Source organism: Stegodyphus dumicola, chromosome 2, assembly GCF_044657685.1.
Source record: "Stegodyphus dumicola isolate Sdum_Otavi_A_Nest chromosome 2, ASM4465768v1".
In the NCBI taxonomy this organism is placed as follows: Eukaryota; Metazoa; Arthropoda; class Arachnida; order Araneae; family Eresidae; genus Stegodyphus; species Stegodyphus dumicola.
Window position 1 is genome coordinate 45,308,016 of NC_140769.1, and position 20,886 is coordinate 45,328,901.

General features: G+C 31.8%; 1 protein-coding gene and 19 non-coding genes across 22 annotated transcripts in view; 1 reads left to right on the top strand and 19 right to left on the bottom strand.

The window, feature by feature from the left end:
* The window catches only part of TRNAR-ACG (transfer RNA arginine (anticodon ACG)), a 73-nt gene extending 60 nt beyond the window's left edge, over positions 1-13 (bottom strand). Inside the window, exon 1 of the tRNA in view lies at positions 1-13. This exon is cut by the window's left edge and continues 60 nt beyond it. This is a non-coding gene — a tRNA (tRNA-Arg).
* LOC118199042 (uncharacterized) overlaps positions 1-20,886 on the top strand; it is a 450,062-nt gene that overhangs the window by 264,815 nt on the left and 164,361 nt on the right. The gene's annotated exons all lie outside the window — the stretch shown is intronic.
* TRNAR-ACG (transfer RNA arginine (anticodon ACG)) lies at positions 533-605 on the bottom strand. Its single transcript has one exon. It is a non-coding gene; the product is annotated as a tRNA-Arg (tRNA).
* Positions 849-921, bottom strand: TRNAR-ACG (transfer RNA arginine (anticodon ACG)). The gene has a single exon. It is a non-coding gene; the product is annotated as a tRNA-Arg (tRNA).
* Positions 1,147-1,219, bottom strand: TRNAR-ACG (transfer RNA arginine (anticodon ACG)). The gene has a single exon. It is a non-coding gene; the product is annotated as a tRNA-Arg (tRNA).
* Positions 1,442-1,514, bottom strand: TRNAR-ACG (transfer RNA arginine (anticodon ACG)). The gene has a single exon. It is a non-coding gene; the product is annotated as a tRNA-Arg (tRNA).
* On the bottom strand, positions 1,753-1,825 carry TRNAR-ACG (transfer RNA arginine (anticodon ACG)). The gene has a single exon. It is a non-coding gene; the product is annotated as a tRNA-Arg (tRNA).
* On the bottom strand, positions 2,058-2,130 carry TRNAR-ACG (transfer RNA arginine (anticodon ACG)). Its single transcript has one exon. It is a non-coding gene; the product is annotated as a tRNA-Arg (tRNA).
* On the bottom strand, positions 2,389-2,461 carry TRNAR-ACG (transfer RNA arginine (anticodon ACG)). Its single transcript has one exon. It is a non-coding gene; the product is annotated as a tRNA-Arg (tRNA).
* Positions 2,691-2,763, bottom strand: TRNAR-ACG (transfer RNA arginine (anticodon ACG)). The gene has a single exon. It is a non-coding gene; the product is annotated as a tRNA-Arg (tRNA).
* Positions 3,023-3,095, bottom strand: TRNAR-ACG (transfer RNA arginine (anticodon ACG)). The gene has a single exon. It is a non-coding gene; the product is annotated as a tRNA-Arg (tRNA).
* TRNAR-ACG (transfer RNA arginine (anticodon ACG)) lies at positions 3,319-3,391 on the bottom strand. Its single transcript has one exon. It is a non-coding gene; the product is annotated as a tRNA-Arg (tRNA).
* TRNAR-ACG (transfer RNA arginine (anticodon ACG)) lies at positions 3,909-3,981 on the bottom strand. The gene has a single exon. It is a non-coding gene; the product is annotated as a tRNA-Arg (tRNA).
* TRNAR-ACG (transfer RNA arginine (anticodon ACG)) lies at positions 4,217-4,289 on the bottom strand. The gene has a single exon. It is a non-coding gene; the product is annotated as a tRNA-Arg (tRNA).
* On the bottom strand, positions 4,514-4,586 carry TRNAR-ACG (transfer RNA arginine (anticodon ACG)). The gene has a single exon. It is a non-coding gene; the product is annotated as a tRNA-Arg (tRNA).
* TRNAR-ACG (transfer RNA arginine (anticodon ACG)) lies at positions 4,810-4,882 on the bottom strand. The gene has a single exon. It is a non-coding gene; the product is annotated as a tRNA-Arg (tRNA).
* Positions 5,121-5,193, bottom strand: TRNAR-ACG (transfer RNA arginine (anticodon ACG)). The gene has a single exon. It is a non-coding gene; the product is annotated as a tRNA-Arg (tRNA).
* TRNAR-ACG (transfer RNA arginine (anticodon ACG)) lies at positions 5,425-5,497 on the bottom strand. The gene has a single exon. It is a non-coding gene; the product is annotated as a tRNA-Arg (tRNA).
* On the bottom strand, positions 5,746-5,818 carry TRNAR-ACG (transfer RNA arginine (anticodon ACG)). The gene has a single exon. It is a non-coding gene; the product is annotated as a tRNA-Arg (tRNA).
* On the bottom strand, positions 6,038-6,110 carry TRNAR-ACG (transfer RNA arginine (anticodon ACG)). Its single transcript has one exon. It is a non-coding gene; the product is annotated as a tRNA-Arg (tRNA).

Below are 20,886 nucleotides of genomic sequence, written 5' to 3' on the forward strand. Positions count from 1 at the left end.
GCGCCACTGGCCCCACGTTCATGTTCAATTGATTAAGCAATATAACCGCATTATTAGGCTCCTATCTACATAATTCCGCTAAGATTTGTAGTAAAACTAATTATAATTCTTTGAAATTCTCTGTATTTTAGAGTTTATTTATCTTTGTCTTTGCCTAGACATAATAAAATGCAATACAATAAAAAGAAAAAAAAAAAAAAATGCTTATATTTTCACATTACAAAAAAAAAGTTCATACGAGCCAGCCAGGATTCGAACTTGGAATCTCCTGATCCGTAGTCAGGCACGTTATCCGTTGCGCCACTGCCCCACATTCATTTTCAATTGATTAAGCAATATAACCGCATTATTAAGCTCCTATCTACATAATTCCGCTAAGATTTGTAGTAAAACTGATTCTAATTTTTTTGATTCCTCTGTATTTTAGAGTTTATTTATCTTTGTCTTTGCCTAGACATAATAAAATGCAATACAATAAAAAGAAAAAAAAAAAAAAAATGCTTATTTTCACATTACAAAAAAAAAGTTCATACGAGCCAGCCAGGATTCGAACCTGGAATCTTCTGATCCGTAGTCAGGCGCGTTATCCGTTGCGCCACTGGCCCCACGTTCATGTTCAATTGATTAAGCAATATAACCGCATTATTAGGCTCCTATCTACATAATTCCGCTAAGATTTGTAGTAAAACTAATTATAATTCTTTGAAATTCCCTGTATTTTAGAGTTTATTTATCTTTGTCTTTGCCTAGACATAATAAAATGCAATACAATAAAAAGGAAAAAAAAAAGAAAAAGAAAGAAAAAAAAAATGATTATATTTCCACATTACAAAAAAAAAAAGTTCATACGAGCCAGCCAGGATTCGAACCTGGAATCTCCTGATCCGTAGTCAGGCGCGTTATCCGTTGCGCCACTGGCCCCACGTTCATGTTCAATTGATTAAGCAATATAACCGCATTATTAAGCTCCTATCTACATAATTCCGCTAAGATTTGTAGTAAAACTGATTCTAATTTTTTTGATTCCTCTGTATTTTAGAGTTTATTTATCTTTGTCTTTGCCTAGACATAATAAAATGCAATACAATAAAAAGGAAAAAAAAAAAAAAAAATGCTTATTTTCACATTACAAAAAAAAAGTTCATACGAGCCAGCCAGGATTCGAACCTGGAATCTCCTGATCCGTAGTCAGGCGCGTTATCCGTTGCGCCACTGGCCCCACGTTCATGTTCAATTGATTAAGCAATATAACCGCATTATTAGGCTCCTATCTACATAATTCCGCTAAGATTTGTAGTAAAACTAATTATAATTCTTTGAAATTCCCTGTATTTTAGAGTTTATTTATCTTTGTCTTTGCCTAGACATAATAAAATGCAATACAATAAAAAGAAAAAAAAAAAAATGCTTATATTTTCACATTACAAAAAAAAAGTTCATACGAGCCAGCCAGGATTCGAACCTGGAATCTCCTGATCCGTAGTCAGGCACGTTATCCGTTGCGCCACTGCCCCACATTCATTTTCAATTGATTAAGCAATATAACCGCATTATTAAGCTCCTATCTACATAATTCCGCTAAGATTTGTAGTAAAACTGATTCTAATTTTTTTGATTCCTCTGTATTTTAGAGTTTATTTATCTTTGTCTTTGCCTAGACATAATAAAATGCAATACAATAAAAAGAAAAAAAAAAGAAAAAGAAAAAGAAAAAAATGATTATATTTCCACATTACAAAAAAAAAGTTCATACGAGCCAGCCAGGATTCGAACCTGGAATCTCCTGATCCGTAGTCAGGCGCGTTATCCGTTGCGCCACTGGCCTCACGTTCATGTTCAATTGAACATTAAGCAATATAACCGCATTATTAAGCTCCTATCTACATAATTCCGCTAAGATTTGTAGTAAAACTGATTCTAATTTTTTTGATTCCTCTGTATTTTAGAGTTTATTTATCTTTGTCTTTGCCTAGACATAATAAAATGCAATACAATAAAAAGAAAAAAAAAAAAAAAAAAAATGCTTATATTTTCACATTACAAAAAAAAAGTTCATACGAGCCAGCCAGGATTCGAACCTGGAATCTCCTGATCCGTAGTCAGGCGCGTTATCCGTTGCGCCACTGGCCCCACGTTCATGTTCAATTGATTAAGCAATATAACCGCATTATTAAGCTCCTATCTACATAATTCCGCTAAGATTTGTAGTAAAACTGATTCTAATTTTTTTGATTCCTCTGTATTTTAGAGTTTATTTATCTTTGTCTTTGCCTAGACATAATAAAATGCAATACAATAAAAAGAAAAAAAAAAAAAAAAAAGAAAAAAGAAAAAGAAAAAGAAAAAAAAAAATGATTATATTTCCACATTAGAAAGAAAAAGTTCATACGAGCCAGCCAGGATTCGAACCTGGAATCTCCTGATCCGTAGTCAAGCGCGTTATCCGTTGCGCCACTGGCCCCACGTTCATGTTCAATTGATTAAGCAATATAACCGCATTATTAAGCTCCTATCTACATAATTCCGCTAAGATTTGTAGTAAAACTGATTCTAATTTTTTTGATTCGTCTGCATTTTAGAGTTTATTTATCTTTGTCTTTGCCTAGACATAATAAAATGCAATACAATAAAAAGAAAAAAAAAAAAAAAGAAACGATTATATTTCCACATTATAAAAAAAAAAGTTCATACGAGCCAGCCAGGATTCGTACCTGGAATCTCCTGATCCGTAGTCAGGCGCGTTATCCGTTGCGCCACTGGCCCCACATTCACGTTCAATTGATTAAGCAATATAACCGCATTATTAAGCTCCTATCTACATAATTCCGCTAAGATTTGTAGTAAAACTGATTCTAATTTTTTTTATTCCTCTGTATTTTAGAGTTTATTTATCTTTGTCTTTGCCTAGACATAATAAAATGCAATACAATAAAAAAAAAAAGAAAAAAAAAAAGAAAAAGAAAAAGAAAAAGAAAAAAAAAAAAAATGATTATATTTCCACATTACAAAGAAAAAGTTCATACGAGCCAGCCAGGATTCGAACCTGGAATCTCCTGATCCGTAGTCAGGCGCGTTATCCGTTGCGCCACTGGCCCCACGTTCATGTTCAATTGATTAAGCAATATAACCGCATTATTAAGCTCCTATCTACATAATTCCGCTAAGATTTGTAGTAAAACTGATTCTAATTTTTTTTATTCCTCTGTATTTTAGAGTTTATTTATCTTTGTCTTTGCCTAGACATAATAAAATGCAATACAATAAAAAGAAGAAAAAAAAAAAAATGCTTATTTTCACATTACAAAAAAAAAGTTCATACGAGCCAGCCAGGATTCGAACCTGGAATCTCCTGATCCGTAGTCAGGCGCGTTATCCGTTGCGCCACTGGCCCCACGTTCATGTTCAATTGATTAAGCAATATAACCGCATTATTAGGCTCCTATCTACATAATTCCGCTAAGATATGTAGTAAAACTAATTATAATTCTTTGAAATTCCCTGTATTTTAGAGTTTATTTATCTTTGTCTTTGCCTAGACATAATAAAATGCAATACAATAAAAAGAAAAAAAAAAAAATGCTTATATTTTCACATTACAAAAAAAAAGTTCATACGAGCCAGCCAGGATTCGAACCTGGAATCTCCTGATCCGTAGTCAGGCACGTTATCCGTTGCCCCACTGCCCCACATTCATTTTCAATTGATTAAGCAATATAACCGCATTATTAAGCTCCTATCTACATAATTCCGCTAAGATTTGTAGTAAAACTGATTCTAATTTTTTTGATTCCTCTGTATTTTAGAGTTTATTTATCTTTGTCTTTGCCTAGACATAATAAAATGCAATACAATAAAAAGAAAAAAAAAAAAAAAATGCTTATTTTCACATTACAAAAAAAAAGTTCATACGAGCCAGCCAGGATTCGAACCTGGAATCTCCTGATCCGTAGTCAGGCGCGTTATCCGTTGCGCCACTGGCCTCACGTTCATGTTCAATTGAACATTAAGCAATATAACCGCATTATTAAGCTCCTATCTACATAATTCCGCTAAGATTTGTAGTAAAACTGATTCTAATTTTTTTGATTCCTCTGTATTTTAGAGTTTATTTATCTTTGTCTTTGCCTAGACATAATAAAATGCAATACAATAAAAAGAAAAAAAAAAAAAAAAAAAAAAATGCTTATATTTTCACATTACAAAAAAAAAGTTCATACGAGCCAGCCAGGATTCGAACCTGGAATCTCCTGATCCGTAGTCAGGCGCGTTATCCGTTGCGCCACTGGCCCCACGTTCATGTTCAATTGATTAAGCAATATAACCGCATTATTAAGCTCCTATCTACATAATTCCGCTAAGATTTGTAGTAAAACTGATTCTAATTTTTTTGATTCCTCTGTATTTTAGAGTTTATTTATCTTTGTCTTTGCCTAGACATAATAAAATGCAATACAATAAAAAGGAAAAAAAAAAAAAAAATGCTTATTTTCACATTACAAAAAAAAAGTTCATACGAGCCAGCCAGGATTCGAACCTGGAATCTCCTGATCCGTAGTCAGGCGCGTTATCCGTTGCGCCACTGGCCCCACGTTCATGTTCAATTGATTAAGCAATATAACCGCATTATTAGGCTCCTATCTACATAATACCGCTAAGATTTGTAGTAAAACTAATTATAATTCTTTGAAATTCCCTGTATTTTAGAGTTTATTTATCTTTGTCTTTGCCTAGACATAATAAAATGCAATACAATAAAAAGAAAAAAAAAAAAAATGCTTATATTTTCACATTACAAAAAAAAAGTTCATACGAGCCAGCCAGGATTCGAACCTGGAATCTCCTGATCCGTAGTCAGGCACGTTATCCGTTGCGCCACTGCCCCACATTCATTTTCAATTGATTAAGCAATATAACCGCATTATTAAGCTCCTATCTACATAATTCCGCTAAGATTTGTAGTAAAACTGATTCTAATTTTTTTGATTCCTCTGTATTTTAGAGTTTATTTATCTTTGTCTTTGCCTAGACATAATAAAATGCAATACAATAAAAAGAAAAAAAAAAGAAAAAGAAAAAGAAAAAAATGATTATATTTCCACATTACAAAAAAAAAGTTCATACGAGCCAGCCAGGATTCGAACCTGGAATCTCCTGATCCGTAGTCAGGCGCGTTATCCGTTGCGCCACTGACCCCACGTTCATGTTCAATTGAACATTAAGCAATATAACCGCATTATTAAGCTCCTATCTACATAATTCCGCTAAGATTTGTAGTAAAACTGATTCTAATTTTTTTGATTCCTCTGTATTTTAGAGTTTATTTATCTTTGTCTTTGCCTAGACATAATAAAATGCAATACAATAAAAAGAAAAAAAAAAAAAAAAAAATGCTTATATTTTCACATTACAAAAAAAAAGTTCATACGAGCCAGCCAGGATTCGAACCTGGAATCTCCTGATCCGTAGTCAGGCGCGTTATCCGTTGCGCCACTGGCCCCACGTTCATGTTCAATTGATTAAGCAATATAACCGCATTATTAAATTACTATCTACATAATTACGCTAAGATTTGTAGTAAAACTGATTCTAATTTTTTTGATTCCTCTGTATTTTAGAGTTTATTTATCTTTGTCTTTGCCTAGACATAATAAAATGCAATACAATAAAAAGAAAAAAAAAAAGAAAAGAAAAAAAAAAAAAAAAAGAAATGATTATATTTCCACATTACAAAAAAAAAAGTTCATACGAGCCAGCCAGGATTCGAACCTGGAATCTCCTGATCCGTAGTCAGGCGCGTTATCCGTTGCGCCACTGGCCCCACGTTCATGTTCAATTGATTAAGCAATATAACCGCATTATTAGGCTCCTATCTACATAATTCCGCTAAGATTTGTAGTAAAACTAATTATAATTCTTTGAAATTCCCTGTATTTTAGAGTTTATTTATCTTTGTTCTTTGCTTAGACGTAATAAAATGCAATACATTTAAAAAAAAAAAAAAAAGATTACATTTGTACTTTACAAAAAAAACTTTAAACGAGCCAGCCAGGATTCGAACCTGGAATCTCCTGATTCGTAGTCAGACGCGTTATCCGTTGCGCCACTGGCCCCACGCACAGTGCTTAAGAAAAAGCAAGAGTAAATCTTTACATTATGGTAACTTGGCAATTTTTTGGCGAAAATTTGGCGACCAACCCTGCTACAGCAACCTGCTAATTTTGTTTTCACAAAGTAAAGGCATGTTTTTTTTTTTTTTTTTTTCACTCATCATTTTTTTCCAACAATCTGCTAGCCGAATTACGTTTATACTAGAACTTTTATGGAACAAAAATGCTCAATCATGACCAAGATTAGGTGCGAAATTGGGAGAAAGTGCAGAATTGCAAACTGCTTGCCGCGTTTTTCAGAATCGCACATACACGGTATCCATGTACACGTCGACCTATTTTCACTTAAAAAAACATCCCAGAATTGCACAAAAATGGCATTGTGCACACTCTTGGCTTTATCTATGTACACATCGACCTATTTTCACTTAAAAAGTCAAAGAAAATTGACAAAAATCCAATTCTTACTCTTGTAAAAAGCGCCAAACAAATAAGTGGGCGATTCTGCACTTTAGCAGCGAAATTGTTTCTAAGTGCTTATTAGCTAAAATCACGATCGGAATTTTCCGGAAAATGTCACATTACATGTCTCATGATCTCTTATTTCTCTCAGACAAAATAATCTGTGATTCGAACTGTGTACTTCTCAGATTACTGCTAAAGTCCTAGCTAGTAACCTTTATCGCCTTACCAAAATGTCGCCAAACTACCTGTTACCATATTCTAAAGATTAGCCAAAGCAAGATCTTGGTCTAAAGTATATTTCAAAATACTGCTACAAATAACTTAATCTGTTGTCTGATTCGTTTTCAAAATCAATTTTTCAGCTGATGAAGTTATTTCGAGGATTTCGCCTTTTCCTACGGTATGAATTGGGATGGAATGAAAATGGAAGAATTAAAAAGTTAGAGAGTTGTATACAAATTTTGAGATTTGGAAATAAAATTTAACGAAATTACATAATATTAAATAAAGATTAAACGAAGGTAGCTAAATTATTTTATTGTTTATTTTACAAAATAATTCAAACTTTGCTCAATAATGAGTAATAAAGTTAGCAAAATAAATCAGCTCATGAAACTAATTAAAAATTTTACTTTTCAGATAAAAACATTGTTAAACATTTATACACATAAAATACACATGTACTATACTTTAAACTAATTATAATCTTCGCAGCAGAAAACTCATGTTTGCTTTAACTAAAACATGATAATAAACTGCGATGCACTTAGTGTTAAACAACGAATATTCACTTTTCCTGCTTCATGCGACCGCAGGCAAATGACTAAAAACTCGTTCATGCTTTCACTTTGCGGGAGGAAAGGAGGGAAAAGTACATTTGACCTTGATCAGCTGTATGTGTCCACGCCCCACTCATTCTTTACCTCTTCGCCTTTTTATAATATAAACTGATATTTTATGCAAGACATATTTGTATGAATTATGCACCAGCTGAGCAGCTTTCACTATTCCCTTCTCTCGTTTTTAGTATTCTAATTTCAATTAAAAAATCTTAGTATTTAATCATTATTTAAGATAATTGATCTAAATTATTGGTAGAATTTAAATCGGAACTTTCAATATAATTCGATTAAGTCTCGCAACCAGGCACCCTGGTGTTTAACACCGTTAAACCAAGACGCAACTATTGGAAGAAAACAATGAAAGTAAAATGTGCAAAATAATATGAAATGTACATTTTTGTTTAAGTAATTTTTAATTTAAAATATTAAATGAAAGTTACTTTATATAATTTCCATCTATGGTACATATTACATGGAAAAAATTAGAGTGGGAAGTCTCTGTAATAGGTTTTACCCCGGGTCTTTATTTTAAGTCTTTCAGTATTTTATTCGGGGTAATGTACTGCAATTTGTAAATGAAAAATTCTGATATGTACAACACATGACTTCCTTGTACGGAATATTAAATTAGACGCACTTTTTGCTGCATTTCATTTCATCTTAATTACTCAAAATTCATTAGATATATATTTCTCATTCAAATTATTCAGTTCTTACTTCGCGACAAAGCAAAAATACATAAAACCTCAAAATATCTTTATTAAAAATTGAAAAATTTAGAAAAATATAAAAAGAAAAAAATCTGAAAGTTTTCATATTTCATATTATGTCCAAAGGGGCTGTTTTTTTAAAATATTTTTTAACGTTTTGTGCGTTACCTTTATTTATTAAATGTCATGTTTTTTGCACTTAAACTACAAAATTAAATTCAACATCAGTATCACAAAAAAAAGTAATATTATGGCACACTAAAGAATAAACGCGAGTCTAGCATGAAGACCATGTCCTCCAAGTTTTTCTCATTTTTATTCCCAGCACATCTCATACATAAACATATTAGACTGAAATATAATCCAAATATAATTAATAAAGTAATCCAAGAAAAAGAATAAAACTAACATAGTAAACATAAAATATCTGTTACATTACAAATTTTCAATATTTGTTTACATAAACATTTATTGCAAGGCCTGCCGGGAAAAAGATATCAGACGATTGCAAACGCATGATCGCCAGAGATCAAATGATCATTTTATTTTCAACAATTTCAGAAGTGAATCGACCATAAATGCCAAAACGAAATTAATAGCCCTTCTGGACAAAATGTCCCTTTGGGCTAAAGCAAAATCAAGCAATCCGTCCAGCAGACAAGAAAGCAGTTTTTTCTCTCTCTCTCTCTTTTATATATATATATATATATATATATATATATATATATGTGCACAAAACTAAACGTTTACTTTTGGTCCAGCTCGGTAAGAAGACACTGAAGGTGCATCACTATTCTGCCAAGTTTCAAATGTAAAAAAATAAATGCAATGCAATAAAAGAATAAAAGTAATGAATAAAACAAGTCTCAGTCGAACCAGGACTCTCCTGATCCGTAGTCAGTTATTCGGGGCGCCACTGGCCTCATATGCAGCAATCACTAATTTAAGCTTAAATAATCACTAATTTAAGCTTGCAATTTCTGCAGTGTCTTTCAGGAAAAGCAAGATTCTGATTTAAATTCTATTATAAAATACTGCTGCAAATAACTTAATCCGTTATCTGATTCATTTTCAAAGTCAATTTTTCAATTGACGAAGTTATTTCAAAAATTTTGCCTTTTCCTTATTGAACCGTGTGGTAGTTCATATTCTTTTTTTATCTAGTAACTCTGTTATCTAGTGAATCGATTTAAGTGATCGCATGAAATTCGCTACGGTATGAATTGTAGGTATTGGCAAACAGTTTTAATCTGATTCTTTTAATCTTAGTTGAAATTTATACTCTTGCTAAACAGAAATAAATTACAAATCTGTGTTGAGTTGTTAGATCCCATGGGAATTCTTCTGACCTGTAGAAAGGTAGGAATTAATATTCCTAAATTATTTCAGAAGATAAGAGACTGTCGAAGATTTCTTTAAGAGGTAAAGAAATGTGAAGGTTTTTAAAATCACAGCAGTTAATTTCATGAATGGTTAGTTTGTTAATAAGGTTTAGGTAATTGTTAAATATCCAACTATAATTATGCTGTTTTACTGACTAAATTATATATTAGTGGACAGATTTTTAAAGCTTTTATACAAAAATATAATCAATATTTTTCTTGCAATTCTTGGTACCGTTTGCAATTACTCTAAATTTAACTTTTTATGGATAAGTAAAAAGTGCATTAAGATTAGCAACTAGAAATTGCTGTAATTCTCAGTTTTTTTTTTTTTTTTTTTTTTTTTTTTTTTGTGAAAAGCTATTTTTTGTGAGAATTTCCCACGACTGTTAAAAATTTTTAACAATCGTAGGCTCTTGCAACTTGGTTGTGCAACTTAACAACTTAACAATCTTAATGCAACTTGGTTGTGCTTATAGATAACAGTGCTATTTAGTTCTGACTGCAACAACTGAGCATGAAATCTTTTACATATAATACTAAAGTTATTGCTAGCTTTATGGATTTTTATGAGTGTAAAATGTTGCCTTAATTCCTGAATTTGTTGCTTAACTTGAGTCCATTGAAGGTTGCCAATAAATTTAATTTTGTGAGTACGTAGTTTGAGTGAAACAATAACTTCTCACCTCCATTCCGTAAGAGCTGCATTGGGAAGATTAAAAGTGTAGCCAACCTTGAGAATAAATTCTTTAATATTTTCCATGATTTGGTTAATGCATGAAGTTTTGCAAATAGTCATAACTGATCTAAATTTTTACATAAGACTTTGCAGAAGAGGGTAAGACAATGTGAATGACAGTGAAGGGTAGTAAAATTTATCTTTACTAAATTAACTAATTTACTAAAGATAAATTTTACTATCATTCATTACTTACCATTTAAGTTTATCTTTCATAAATATCTTTAGTAAATGGTAAGAAAAAAATCTGATGTGTACACCACATGACTTCCTTGTACGGAATATTAAATTATACGCATTTTTTCTTGCATTTCATTTACACTTATTAGATTGAATTAAACCTACTTCGCCGACAGCGCATAAACCACAATAGAATAAATGCATTCTTTAATATTCACTTTGTTTACCATAGCGACACTCTGGCGCTAGGTTTACTTAACAGTATTATATTTCGTTCATATTATAACTCAGAATGCACAAAATTTATATCATTTAAAGAATTATCTAATCGTTGCCACATGTTCTATTCAAATACTATAACAAAGCTAGAACGATGTATAAAAGAAATTAAGCAAACAAAACAAAAAAGAAACAGTTTTTCACAGACGATTGAGTATTTCTTATTCAATTAATTCAGTTTTCACTTCGCGACAAGGCAAAAATACATAAAAACTCAAAATATCTGCATTAAAAACTACGAATTCAATCTTAAACGCTTATTTCCTCGAAAAAATTCCAGAAAGGATTAAGCATGATTTAAATAATAGATGAAGAAGGCGTTATCTTTGTTGCTGCGAAGCTAAGTTTCTCTAGATTGGCAACGAATCCGCTATCCTGCTGTTTCAAATGTAAACAAGAGCAATGGCCGCCATCAAAAAACATTATTAGGCTTAGCGGCACTTAAACAATTTTAAAATTGTTGATAATTCTAAAAACATTGCATACAGATTTACTAAAGGCATAAAAACCTTAACCGGAAGATAAGAACAACATAATTCAATCATTTTTAAAGCAAAAAATGTACAATTTACAAACATATAAGAGTAAAGAAACTGAGATCACTGAGCCGGGTAACAGAGTGGATATATATATAAATATATTTATATACGCGTTTGGTGCGACCGATTGCAACCAAAATACGAGTGCACACGTACGTACATACGTTCGTACAGACGCCACGAAAAATTCTCTTCAGAATTCATTTTAAAGCAGTTTTATAATTTTTTTGGAGGAAAAGAGTGTTTTATTCTGTCCTTACATACAGATATCACGGAAATACAGCGTTAAATTGCATTTGAAAGAGGTCAAAATGGGATATTTTCGTTGAAATATGCTGTCTGAAACTTTTCGCTATTACAATACTTCCTTTTTACTTCGTGCAAGGAAGTAATAAATGGTAGGGAAATTTATCTTTAGCAAATTAATAAATAATTGAATTACTATTGAAAGCATCGACGATTGACAATGAATAAAACAGTAATCAATAAATTACTATAATAAAAAATTATTATTAATTCCTTTAATGAATATTAAATAAAAGTACAAATCGGAAAAAGGAAGTATGACAAAAATGCAAAAGGAGTTGCACTTCTCTCACTCTTTCTCTGTCTGTCTATTTATATATCTGTATATAGATAGATGGACAGAAAGAGAGAGACAGCAGCATCTTTTATGTTTTATTCCTTTATCTTTTCATTTTAAGAATTCCTCCTCTTTCTGGATGCATATGTATAGTGTAATCTGAAACACGAAAGTATTTCGAAATATACTTACGAAGAGAGTTCTAAGAGGAAACTTTAATTCGGCTCTTGTATTGAGCTATTAGCTGAAATTTACACCAGACCATAAATGCTTTCGCTAAAGTACGCTTATGTGGGAGATAAATACATACAAAGGCACAACAGTCACGGAAATAATATGGAACTGAATCACTGATTTTGCCTGTCCTTTATCTCCCACACTTAAAGCTACTGGAGCGGAATCTTCTCCTTGAAGTGTTTTCCGAAGAATCACGAATAAGAGAGTCATACATTTCAAAGAAGATGAATGATTCCAGTTATAGTCCCTAAACTTCTGGTGAACCTATTCAAAAAATACATTTTTTTTTTTTAATAAATAATGTAGTTTTGGATGAAAATAAATAAAATGCGTCTAAGGACCCTCAAGGAAGGGTCCAAATCCTTCGGCGTTGTACTTTTTTATAATGCACGACATGGCGTCCAGACAATCCCATTGTGCACTTTCATGGTACTACAGAGGCTACACGGTTCCATCTGACTGCATGTTATATCCCTTTAATTATACAGTTAGCCGGAAATCCTATAGACGAATATCAGAGGGAGAAAAAAGTGCTTATTCTTTTCTATTAATGAACTTTTTAAGGGATGTTGCGTAACTGGTTAAAATACCTTTTAGATATTTTCTCTGGTAAACGTCAAATAAAATCCCAAGTTACTAGCAATGAAAGTAAATATAATTTAGGATGAAGTAATTAAGTGATTAACAATATAAATAACATAATTTTAAAAATAATTGTATTGATTACAATGCTTTTTAACTTCGAAGGAACAGCTCTTTCCTTTCCTTTTTCCTTTCTTTTTAGTTCAAAGGGGCAGTTTGCCCAAAAAGATTATTAATGTCGTTTTGGCCTTTTACGTTGATTTACTATAAACGGCGAATCACATTTGAAATTATTGCCACCAAATATTAGAGCCCTGTATTATATTTAAAGGAATTAAATAACGAAGAATTTACATGAATGCATGTATGTTCCTCGCATTGTAGTAAAACAACGGTACCTAGAGCCATCAAATTTTGAATAACCTACGTCTCCATTCGAATATGGGCACCTGTAAGCCCTAATTTAGAATTTGGAATTTGTTTTACTATCAATTTCATATTTTGTAATACTTAAATGTATTGTTGATTAACAAACTAAAGGATTTCAAAGCGAGCAACGGCAGCACTTTACGGAAGTAAATTTGTAAAATTTGAAATATATATTAGTTTGTTCTCCTTTCTTAAATTATATATATGTGTGCCATGATAAAATTTAGTTTGGCAGTCGGGAACTTTTGAAGAATCACAAAATCACTTGGTATTCCAAATATACCTTTATTACTTGTGGCACTTAACAATAGGAACCAATCTGCACCCCTCAATTGTGATGATGGTGCATTACATTTTAATCAAAAGCAGCCAAAAGACGTCCTTCAGCCAGCAAGCATAGGCAGAGAAAGAGGAAGGGAGTAGGATTGCCACGATATTTATAGTAAAATATTTCGTTAATCTGATTGACTAAAACTTATAGGCAATGCAGTAGTTTCAAGATGACATAATGCGAAATAAAATTTTCAGATATGACGCAGTTTAGAGAAAGTTATTACTAGAGACAAAGTTCCCAAATTAAAAATGAGTAATTAAGAGACATTCTAAATTATAATTTTGATTTGCATTTTTTTATCTTACATATTAATTTTTAATAAAATAGAATAATTTTTCACAAAGAAGTTTTGTATAAATATGTCTAACTTTTATTTATGTACATAACTTTGGAATTAATATCATACATAATAGTCTAAATATGATGAAAAATATCATACATAATAGTCTAAATATGATGAAAAAAATCGACGCGGACTTTTTAATGGAAACTGGCTCCTATTCATGTTACCCATGAGTCTCACCAAAATTCTGGTAGTTCATAGCTGTTGAAGCCAGATAAATGGAGTGGTTGCTGAGTTGTATTCTGTGGTTTTCTTGCTTATGTAACATTAAAACGAGCCAGTTTTCCTTATAAAGTCCTCCACGAAAGGATTCCTACTCTTAAAAAGGGGGATAGTGCGCTTTATTATCTTGCGCCTCCTCGTGAGCTTTATTCTATTGAAATATCCAACCAATCATGTTACACACTGGGAGAATGACGAAAACTCCTATGCCGTCAGCCCAATCGCTGGAATTTGAATCCGGAGTAGACTACCAGTATTAAGCGGTTTTATCGCTCAGACGCTACTAGACTTTTGTTGAATTTATATAAAAGCTATAATCACTTTGATGGAGCTAGCTAGGTCCTTCTTTTACAAAGACTGGGGTGCAGTTGTTGCTCATAATAGGCGGAAAAGTGTTCTGCTTTGAATCAAAGGAACCTGTGCTAGGCTCACTCGAAATAAATACAGACTTTTTGTAAAATCCAGCAAAAATCTTACATCGATTTCTATTTCATCTTATGCCTAAATTTCGATGTAGTTGGTTAATAATACCACCTGCTATCATTAATTCAGTAGCGCGACTATGTTTCGCGTTAAATTAAAAATTAATATTAATAGCTCTTCATCATTTGGGAAAATTACTTTCTAATTAATAGTTTAAAATAACTTAACTTTGAAAATATAAATGTAAATATACGGAGAATAGTATTTCAAATTGTAAATGAAAGTATCAAAGCAGTAATTATCTTTCCGATCATTTTATGATTTTTTTTTATCTCCAAAAAATTATATAATTATTCAAAAGAATTTTATTATGACCTTGTTTAATATTTTGTATTAAAGATGATTTTCTAAGACAACAATCGTGATGAATCTCAAATTAAATCTAATTTATCTTAAATCCCATCCAAAAAAATTTTAATATTATAAAATCATAAGCCAAGGATGGATCAGGAAGTATAACTTTAAAAGATTTCATAACGGTAAAACTGTTATTATATCATCTGAAGATTATAACATCCAAAATCATTATTACAAACTCTGCGACGGATAGTGCAATAACAAATTATCCTTTGAGTTGCTTGCAGACCTTACAATATCCTATTTAGCTCCATGACGTTTTTAGTACACGTTTATCAAATATTTGCTTCTCTAATCCTAGACCTATTTGCCAGCTACTGTACAACGGCACGACCTTTACACCTTTCGAGGCCATTAAAATGTCGCCAACTTACCATCTTCTTCGAAATATAGAACTAGGATAAGAATCACGTTTTCCACCCGTCCGCTTGTCCTCTGCTTGAGACGTTGAAGCTCGTTATCAGGGGATAATCCTAACGGTTGAGAATATGTATTCAGCTGGTCTACCTCAGGTGCAAACTTCAATGTCAAACCGAAATGATCTTGCTAGATTCTTTCCTCGGTGTATTTTTGAAGCCCTTTGAAATCAACAATTAAGTTTTTAATTTTTTTGCAATTTGCATTTTTTTGGAATATGTCCACGTAATATATTTATTTTAAAATATGGGATTTGCGTGATTTAAAATTTGTCCATTAATTCTATTCAGCACATATTAAAATTTTCCTGTTTATTGACTTAAAAGAAAAGTAGCTTAATTAAATAACGGAATGAAATGTTAAATTAATCATAGCCTATAGCATAGTTCCATCGGTATTTTTCCACATAAATGAAGCAAAATTTGGAAATATAAAAAGTCTGCTAAAGAAAATCGGCTTGCATAAATCTTTCAAATTTTTTAATGAAGATCTACAAAAAAACTTAAGTTAATTATTTACTGTTTCCCTACATCAAAAGACACCTTGCTAAAAATATTGCAATTAAATCTCTACTTTTGTTTCTTATTTTTGATAGATTTCATGAGTAATGAAATAAGCTTGTTAGAAATTTTCAAACTTACTTTTTTAGAAGTGGGGAGGTTATAATATCGTAACGGAAAATTTAAATCCCGAAACTATACTATTAATCCATAAGCTATATAACATCTCTGTTTAAAGGGCGAATATCTACATATATCCAAAGCTAGTCTGAAAATCTGACATTTTCATTCATACCTTGGAAGCAAAGGAATTTTATATAATATCTCGAAATTTGTGGACAAAATATATTTTGTAAAAGCCATTTAAGCATAATAATAGAATCAATCTAAAAATCTTTCATCTTCGAAGTAAAATAATGCACGGTACTCTAGTTATTTCCCAGTATTAAATTATATTATAAAAAGAATTTAAGCCAAAGTAAGCAAGAAATATATTGCATTGACTATAGTCTGTTATTTTAAATTAGCCACTTCAAGATCGTAACGACCCTTCCTTCATTTACGATCACAACGTGTGTCGTCGTCATCACCGGTTAGGCAGAAAATTAAAGCATTCCACCTTTTTTCCGCAGCAGTCGTTGCCATGGTTATGAGTCATGCTTTGGATGCAGAAATAGCTTTAGAGTATATATTTTAAAGTAATACATTTTAATTATTTACGTACTATAAAACAATCTTTATCGACAGTGTATGAAATACAATCGTATGATATCCAGACTATCATAATTAGCATGAATATGTATACTACAAAGCCGGAATTTTTAATTTCAAATGTGTTTACATTTATTTCACATTTTGCGTGAATTTAATGAACTTTTGCTTAAAAACTCAGTGATATAAAAGCTTTGTGTTGCCATTCGTTAAAGCGTAAGATACTGATGTTTCAAATTTAATCAGATATCTCCGTGATGTTAAAGAAATATCATCGCGACAAAATACAATATATTTTTCTTTCTAATTCAATCAACAAACTTCGCGATTTAAAAGAAATATATTGCGAAAGCCCGAATTTAAAAAAAAAATTATCTTCCACGCGGCAGTGTGTTGTCGTTCGGCAAAGTATAAGCTATTTAATTTTTCTTTCAAATTGATTCTGCAGTGTAAATTAACAAACTAAGCGATTCAAAAACAATAAAAACTAAATTCAGTTCAACTAATGTGTTTACATTTTATTACTTGCTGGATCTGTAAAATTACATTACCTGGATTCCTTAAAATCATTATGTAAGTTTTCTCATTTTTACAATAACTATTTTAATCTACTGTCCGCGGAAGCAGCTGGTATTATAAAGAATAAGAGTAAAGGTTAAGTTAAATATCGGAAAAGACTACTTGGATTTCCAAAGCTTTTCGAAATTCTGCCAGAAAGCCATAAGCTTGACATCGAATGACCCAAAGAGTCGATGACATCAATGACAGGAGAATAGATATTTTTTTTTTTTCTCTCTTTTTTCAGTGTGTTGTACTCTGTTTCATGCTGTCAGTATAAAATATTCCAATACTATCGGAGTACGTGCTTCTAGCAAGACGTTCATCTTGTCTTCAGTAGCATCGTAATTCGGTCCTTCTAGTAAGTAATAATGTGCTTGCAAATAATTTAGATCTTAGGAAATTAAAATGTATTTATTTTATGCGTACCTTCATAAGACATTTAGGATTTCTGTAGTAGAATTTACCCATATCTGAGAAATTTCTGAAAAAGAAGAAGCTGTGATTTTACTTGATTCGCACTTCAATTTTTTCTGCTCTGCACCATATTGCAAAATATCTTAACCTTTATTACGTGAGCATTTTAGTCTCTGTATATTACATAACGTTCGCAAATCAAATTTATTTAATATATTTTTGTATAATTTGGAATAGTGACCTTTCCTGTAAAATAAACTCTCTCTCTTAGTGTATTATAGAAAAACTATATATATATATATTTCATTATAGATAATCTCATATGCTAAAAATAATCTTTTAGAATGAAAGTTTGCGGATTACATTGATTCTAATGAGAAACGTTTTAATGCTTTTAACGTTTTAAATTTGAATAAGCTAAAAAATAAGAATTCTTTTTGTGTGATTTTAATTTTTTCACAATGCGTTTAATCATTTTGCATTATTTTTACTTCCTTGTACGAAATAAAGGTAGTATTGTAATCACGAAAAACTCACGGTATCATATTTCAACGAAAATATCCATTTTGACTGCTATCGAATGCAATTTAACGATGTTTTTGCACGCCATCTGTACGTAAGGACAGAACAAAGCCCTCTTTTTCTCCACAACTCAAGAACGAATAGCCTCAGAACGTTGAAATTTTGTATGTAGAACTGCTATAGCATGTAGTTGTGCACCTCCCTTTTTGGTTACAGTCGACCGCACCAAAGGCACCCACTCTGCTGCTCGGCTCAGTAAGCTCAAATTTTATTCTTATATAGGGTAAATTGTGCTTTTTTTTTTTTTTTTTTTTGTTTGTTTGTTTAAAAATGATTGATTTATGTTGTTCTTATCTTCCGGTAAAAGGTTTTATCCTTTGGTTAATCTGCATTCAATAGTTGTGGAATTGTTAACAATTTAAAAATTGTTTAAGTGCTGCTAAGCCTAATTTTTTTTACCATGGCAGCCATATTTGTTTACAATTGAAACATAGCAGATTAGTGAATTAAGTCTTTCTGCACCTTCAGTGTCTTTTTGCCGAGTGGGACCAAAAGGAAACTTTGAGTTTTGTGCCCCGAAAAATCTGCCCCCTTGCCTGCTGGTCGTATTGCTTGCTTTTGCATAGAAACTCTAATTTTAATTGTAATTTTTTAAAGTTGTTTTAATTGTATTCGATATTTTATGTTTTTCTATATCTTTCCATTTTTAAGGAATATGTTTTGAGATTCTGTGTAATTTTGCCTTGCCGCGAAGGGAGAACTGAATTAATTGAATGAGAAATATATTGTTGCGAAATGTACAGGCGCGGTAAGATGGCTTCCTCGCAAAGCAGTTTTAGAATTGCCATAACATGGCAAGGAAAGGCCGGGTTGCCACATTTGGCGACAAAATTGGCGTTATGCCATGGACAGATGGAGAACCTTCTGGAACAAAGAACGGTTTAGCAGAATGTTCTCGAACACAAGTCGAAAGCTATATAAACCCTGCTGGTCCGCAGTCAGTTATTGTACCTCGTCTAGCGAGCTGATAGTCAGTCATTGAAAGAGTGTCTGGAAGTCTAGCGCCCAGTTGGTCGTTGAGTGCAACTAAAGAGTTTCTTAGTGTATCGCGGTGAGTGCATCGTCGAGAGAGTGTGTTGAGCTCCTGGAACGACTGAACCAAGAGTCGGGAGCTGTGCTCTGTGTGTCGTCGAGTGCATCGCGAGTTGTAGCGTGAGAGTCTCGAGAGTACGTGGAGTTCCGAGAACGACTTAGCAGAATCGGGAGCTGAACTCTGGCGCTTTGCAGTGAAGCTGTCTCCACCGTTATTGCCTGACAATGTGAAGGCGGAGTTGTCCTTATTAATATTGGTAAATAAAGTGTGTTTCGATACTTAATCAAGTGTCGTCGTTATTCACTCCAAATCCACAAGAACCCCGTATGAACGTGAAGGAAGAAAATAACGTAACAACTGGTGTCAGAAAATAACTCAACAATATCTCTAATGAAATTCAAGGAAATAAGTTTAAATGAAAGGCAGGAAATAAATGAAAGGCGTATAATTTAATATTCCGTACAAGGAAGTCATGTGGTGTACGCATCAGCTTTTTTAATTATGTTAACGTAAGTAATCGCTTTATGTTTGCTATGATGATTGCATTGATCGTATTATATATTTTATGGTTTATAATGTATAGGGTTTTTTTTTTTTTTTTTTTTTTTTTTTTTTTTTATAGTCAACATTTATAGCGAGCGCGCCCCTCTAGAGATATCATGAAACGCCCTCATAAATCTCTATATGTCCACAATTAAATTTGACGCTTTAATCTTTTCGCTGTTTTCAGCTGCATGATGTAGTAAACTGAAATTGCAATTGATATTCTTCTGTAGCACCAATCGATATTTATCATATTTACCAATATTCATCTGTGCTTCATAGTAAATCAAAATTTCAATCATTATTTCTGTGCAAACAATTTGTGTTCCATTTCTTATGAGAATAAACGGTTTGTGACTAAAAGTTGATATTAACATGCTGTAAAGTAATTAAGTGATATTAACATGTTGTGACTAAAAGTTGATATTAACATGCTGTAGTGTCTTAAAGTGCCAGTCTTGAGTGAAAGAGTATGTATAGCTAGATTTGAATACTTCCAAACATAAACATCATTAGAATTTATACAAAATTTTCTCTCATAATAATTCCATTTTATCTTTGAGTGAATGAAAAATTAATTAAAAAATAAACAAACGTTTACCAGTGACGTTACAAAAATTAAAAAGCTAAATATAAAATTGTATTCTAAAATCTCACTTCTCTGTTTAAACAAAGATGACAGCTACCGTTACCAATTAAAAAATAAATTTTTACTGTTAAAAAAATTAAAACTCATTTCAAAAGAATTTCAATTGCTGCATATCTTCATCGAAAGTAAAATGGCATTAATAGAAATATATAAAAAAACTTTTGAAAAATGTATAACTGATGAAAATTTTTAAAATAACAATATTTCGAGGCTTGCAGTGTATATGTTAACACAAAATTTCATCGCCGCCGATTGAGTTACATTTTGAATGCAAACAGTAATGTAAATAAGAAACGAAGTCGAAAATTTTGCAGTCAATCTGTTATGGAATGTCAGAAACCTACTTTATTTATGGTATAGAAAACAGACCGCAAAATGTTATTAAGAAGTTTAGATGAAAGTATTTTTAGTAATTAATTTACGTTACATCAAGCAGTACACTTCTTAAATATCAAAAATAAATAAAAAAATCTTATGGCTCGTCGAATGGCAACAGCGTCTGTATATGGCAAAGAAATCTGATAGAATTTTATGCAAACTGAAAATCAATAACATTCTTTCAATGTGTTAAAACGCCAGTAAAATTCCGTCTGTAATTGAGTTCTGCCGGTTAAAATGGGAAAACAACATCGATGCTATTCGGGCTGTAACGTAAGACTTCAT